The sequence below is a fragment of the Coturnix japonica genome, chromosome 10, assembly GCF_054131305.1.
Source record: "Coturnix japonica strain WE chromosome 10, WE-NBRP24, whole genome shotgun sequence".
NCBI classification, from domain to species: domain Eukaryota; kingdom Metazoa; phylum Chordata; class Aves; order Galliformes; family Phasianidae; genus Coturnix; species Coturnix japonica.
Window position 1 is genome coordinate 7,030,989 of NC_140672.1, and position 5,888 is coordinate 7,036,876.

Here is a 5,888-nt window from a genome sequence, read left to right on the forward strand (position 1 = left end):
GTGAAGGCCATCCCTTCAGCTTATACTTAGAGGATATTTGCTCCCACAGTTCCCTCAACAGAGCATTCCTGATTTACTGTTAATGGAACAAGCTGTAGTGAGATGCCCATTTCCAACACTACCCCAGTGCTTTGGGTAGTTCTCACATTTGTGTAAAATGTTTCCTCGTTTTACTTATTTTTAAGAGAAATTCTCAGTGCTTTGAGGTTCAAGTAGAAGGTTGCTATTCACTTTAACCATATTATGAGTTAGCTCTCACGGCAATCTTATCAGAAGACAGTTGAAGGAATCAGGCCCCAGAATCTCTCCCATCTCATTACCTTTCACAGACAGAGAGGCTTTGGAGGTTAGACCACGGGCAGTAAAAACGACTTCCTCAGTGTCAGTAGGAGTCACACTTTTGATAATGAGAGTATATTTCCGACCCACGTTAGAAGCTTTAAATCGCCCACCACTTTCCACTCTGCTTCCAGTCAGTGTCCAGTTGAACTCATCAATGCTTTCATGCGACAGAATGCATTCAAAAGTACAATCTTCTCCCTCCTGGATTTCAGTGTTTTTCAGCCGTTTGGTAATGCCACTATTCAGCTCTGGAAGGTAAGAGATAGGTTAGTATGAGGTTTATATGGAGAAAAGGAATTTGTGACTGACTGACATGAGTAGCAGTACTGGTGTTTTAACTCAGGATTTGCAGAACATGGCTGCGTTCCTTACTGATGTATTCTCTAAGACATTCTCCACTCAGAATTACCAGAAAGCTATAAAAAAAAAGAGATGTGAATCTCTTGTCTTTGCTCTGGAAGAACTACAATTAGAGAAGCTCAGTCCATGGAGCAGAATGAAGATTCAATGAGCTACAGAGGGAACAACCTAACAGAGAGGACAACTCTAGGATGCTGCGTGAGAAAAAGGGTTTTGCCTATGACAAGAAATTAAATGTTTCTATTAGCTAATTTGTTACCATCCTACCCCTACTGGTGTTCAAACCATTTCTCCATTTTAGGGATGTTTAGAAAGGAAATATTTCCAGGACATTCTTGATGTGTTTGGTGATTTTCATGGCAAAATGAGATACATTTACATCAAAAGCAATGGGAATTTTCCAGACATCACTGTGCTAAATTGCAGTAATACACTTCTATTGTAGAAACTATTAAGGCTCGTGGGGGAATAGGTGTACGACATAGTGACCACACTGAATGTGCTTTCAGCACTCCTTTACTTTCCACAGTACTTACCCTGAATGCCGACCTTTGATTTGGCAACATCAGTGCCAATATCACAGGTATAGAAACCTGCATCTGATTTTTAAAGAGGGATAAATAAATCTTTACCAGCACTGACGACATCAATATAGAACCTAAAGCGGTTTCATGTGTGTTGACTGAATGCACTTTATGGAATTCTGAACTAATCAGTACGAGAATACAGGGAACAGGAGGGACAGCCTGCATTGCCTTGGGTGGGACTGATATCATATGAAGTAATTGGGATGCAGCTCTTCTAAAGCTGGAGAGCTGGCATTGCCCTCACATGGAGCAGAGCTCATACAGCAGGCCTCAGGATTAAGAGGATAAGCTGCTGAACACTTTTGATTTTCCTCTTTTATTGACTCCTTTTATCTATCTTCTATTTCACACATCAGATGTTTATACTGGGGAAAAAACTTCCACCAAATGCAAAAGAAAGGAGAAAGAGGAAATCCTTCAAACTCTGAGCGCATAGAGTAAAAGAGCTTAATTGCTGGGGAGAGCAGATTAGAATCACAGTACCCTTAGAATTGGAAGAGACCCTTAAAGGCCATCTAGCCCAGCTCCCCTGCAATAAAAAGGGACATTCACAGCTAGATCAGGTTGCTCACAGCCTGGTCATTAGTCATCCCAGAGGCAAAACACACACTGAATGATCTCTCCCTGCAGTCATAAATCCTTGGAGACAACAGCATTGACACTGCATGTTACTGAAGCAGTAAAAGAAACTGCTCTTGTAACTCTCCTTGTGCTAAATAAAATGATGATAAAAAGCAATGGAATGCTTTGGCAGGACACCAAAACCATCCTCCTTCGTTGATATCTGCTGCAATGGAACCTTCCACTGGAAGAAAGCCCCTGATGTCTTGTCACCCCAGAGAGGTCAGCTTTAGAAGCAGGACTGCTGCACAATAGAATGAACTGGGGCTCCTTAGCATCTCTTGCATCCAGGAGGGGTGTGATCAGACCCACCTATCACCTTCAGGTGCGCTTTCTGACACCTTGTCTGACTTCACTGTCACTGTGCCAGCATCCTCAGGCTTAACCTGCTTCATTGTCAGTGTGCAGCAATTGCCAACGTTCTTGATGTCATTGTAATTGTTGGTGTAAAGGAGGTTGCCATTCAGGAACCATTCCACGTCCTCGTCATCATGGGACAGCTCGCAGGAGAAGACAGCAGAGCTCTCTTCTTCAATTTCCACATCCTGCAGGTGCTTCGTTACTTCTACATTGCGGGCTGTGGGGAAACAAGGTGAACTGTTACCACTGTTACTATAAATCATACTGGGATGTGGTAGAATGGTTGGACTAGATGATCTTTGTGTAATCTTCTCAGTGAAGATTATACATTTATAAAGTTAGCAGGAGAGAACGGCAGAAATCAACCTCAAGAAGAGAAATCTGAGGTGAAATAGGACATGGAAGAGGCCACCCTCCCTGCTCATACCTTCAGCTGTCAGCGTGGCCTCAGTCTCTGCAATTCCTGCCTTGCACTTGTACACACCAGCATCATCGGGCTTCAGCTTCAGAATCTTGAGCTCTGCTGAATGCTTATCCCTCTTGATCTTGTACTTCTCAGAGGGCTTGATGAGTGTGTGGCCTTTGAACCATTTCACAACCTTTGGAGAAGGCCTGAAGTCACAGGACAGGATGACAGAATGACATTCCAAAGCTGTCTTGTCCTCCAACTTCCTGGTGATTTGTATATGGTAATCTGCAAAGCAGGGGTGGAAGAGAAGAAAGGATGAGGACAATTGGAAGAAGAGGAAAGTCTCTTGCGTGTATTCCATTCCAATTAATGTCAAGTTTACAATGGTTCTTTGAACGACTCTAAAGATAAAACAAACGATTGTCTATAGGGAATGCCATTGACTACATTTCTATAAAGTAATACTGTATATTATCTACCAAATGCAAGGTCCAGCTCTTGTTCTGTGCTTATTAAATTGCTCCCAATTGTTGAGGCTTTTATTCAAATAAGAGTGACTTGAAAATATAACAAGTACTTTAGGGTGTGAATGGAGACTCTTATGCTGGGGACAACAGCAGATAAAAAGCCTGCAAGTTTCTTTCAGATGAAATCAATGACAAACTGCATCAAATTTAGGTGCTACCAAACTTAACCTTGTCTAGTTCAGAAATACAATTAATTTCACCTGATTTGACTTCTTTGGTATAGCCAAGGACAAAACCTCAGCTCTGTAGATCTGAATAGTAAGCACATCACAGCTATTCAAACAGATCTTTTACTGAGATGCAGCTGTCTCATTTAGTGTCCAACGACTTTGAACTGGAAATGGAGCAGACCCTCCAGACACACACACAATATTTCAAAGACCCCAGTGAAGGAAGACTGTACGTTAATTAATTCTTCATCTTCATGATGTAAACCAAGCCAGGATATGTTACCTCTGACAAGCAGATTGGCTGTGGATTTGGATTTGACAATTGAGAACTGAATGGTGCCTGTGATATCAGTGGTGGTTTTCGGTATGGTCAGCTGGTGGATGGTGCCTTCTTGCTGCATAATCAAGTTTCTGCCAGCCTGTAAGACTTCCCCACGTAGGAATACCACTTGGGAGGTTTCACAGAAGGAATGGATATCTCGCATTCAAATTTGGCTTTTTCAGGCTCAGTCACATAGTCATCACACAGCTCCTTTACTAGATTAATGGATTGCTCTTTAAGAAGTATGGAACTAGAGAAAGCAGAGATTTAGAAGGAATGTAAAAAACCCTTACATTATCACCCCACTTACTCACGTCAGCATTACTGCACATGAACACTACACCTATCAGCTCAGAATGCCTTGAAACATCATTAAAAAATAATAGAAAGAAAAGAATGTTGTTAAGAAGTCAGACAATAAGATTGACAATCGGAAGAGAGCCCAGATCTTCTGATTCCCAGTCCAACATCCAAATCAAACCATGACCTTCCCATCACAATATAAAACTCCTCGCATTACGAAATGGAAAAGAGGTTCATTGAAACACGGACACTGATAAATACTTTGGTTAAATACAGCAACTTAGCTCTGAACAACAAGTTTTCACCTAGTAAAGGTCTCTGTAGCTCAAATGTAATGACTCTACTTAGGAGAAATTCATTTTCCAGGAAGTTCTTGCCCTTATAATTTTAACAGTGGCAAAGCTGGGGACTGAACTCTTGAGTAGTGTGCTAACTCAAATGCCTCCCTTTTCTTTATCACACTTAACATCATATATATACCCTAACATTGTATATATTAAAAAAAAAAACAAAACCCTGTGCTCTTTTCAAACAGCAAGAGAAAATGAAGAAAAGGTCAAGCTATGTTTTTTATCCCTCAACGTTCAAACACAAATCTGAAGACTAAAGGTAGAAAATCAACCTCCTAAGAAAATAATCCGTCTTACTTTGCAAAAGTAAATTCCAAAAGAGAAGCTGGATATTTTGTGGGCAGAAAGGTAGGTAGGTAGGAGTTTTTATTTCTGTGAAAGGTCCTGGTGGTGTTTAACTTCCTTGACATTAAAGCAAAGGATGTTAGCTCGTTTATAACATAAGATAATTTAATCAAAATCGTCATCAGAAGCATAATTACCTTTAACTGTAAGATGGGCACGAGATTCTGCCTTTTCTGCTACAGATTTTATTTCTGCTGCATCCTTGACTTGGACACGTGTGTAAGTCACCGAGTAGGTCTTTCCTGAAGCAGAGAACCAGAGTCACTAAGGCTGGAAAAGACCACTAAGGTCATCTAGTCCAACCGCCAACTCATCCCTACCAAACTGTGCTCTTGAGAGCAAACCCACAACTACACTTGGCTTCCTTGAGCAAAGAGCTCTGAGGCACATGGCCAGGCTGAGCATCATCCATCTGGTTTCACAGCATCACTGCCTGTTCTCTCATGTCAATGAAACCACCCATTCCTCCACGTCCACATCCCCACCAAAGCGTAATCTAAACATGGCTTCTACAAGGACTGACCAAATGTGGCCGCCGTCACCTTCAAAGTACCTGATACAGAAGGATCACACTCACTGTCAGACAAAACCTCTTTGGAGAGGTGAACTGACTGCCCTGTTCACCCCCACGTTGGAAATAACTGCACTCATTTCCTACCTGCTCCCAGCAGTGTGGGATGGTGGGATAGCATCACGCTTCCCACACTAAGCATCCCACCATGTCACTTGTTCCACCTAAACCTCAGTCCCAAAACAAAAGGGGAACTCGCTTCTAAACCCTCTTCACTTCATTTCAGATGTCTTATATGCTTGATCTCCAACCCACCCCCCACTCAGGAGAAAGATCCCCCTCTTTACACCCTACCATCTTGCTGCATTCTAATGTTGTCATCAGCCTTCAGCTTGTTGTCATCTTTGTACCACTGGGTCTGAACCTCATCGTGTGAAATCTCACAGACAAAAGATGCACTCCCATATTCATTCACTTCCACATCTTCCAGTGGTTTAACAATCTTGATATCTCCAGCTGTGAAATACTAGAGATATATTTGTCAGGGTATTTCCAGAACTGAGTGCAGCATCTTTTCCTTACACATATTTGCATAGAAAATAAGTAGGATTATGTTTTATTCTAAACCATCATCCATTCCTGAGTCATTTCCCTTTTGAACACAGTCAATGCATTATTGCC

General features: G+C 41.8%; 1 long non-coding RNA gene across 1 annotated transcript; it reads right to left on the reverse strand.

Moving 5' to 3' along the window:
• Positions 1-3,662: 3,662 nt before the first annotated feature.
• On the reverse strand, positions 3,663-5,888 carry LOC146759200 (uncharacterized). Its single transcript, XR_014932274.1, has 3 exons — positions 5,562-5,888; positions 4,834-4,938; positions 3,663-3,948 (listed from the first exon to the last, which is right to left on the reverse strand). It is a non-coding gene; the product is annotated as an uncharacterized LOC146759200 (long non-coding RNA).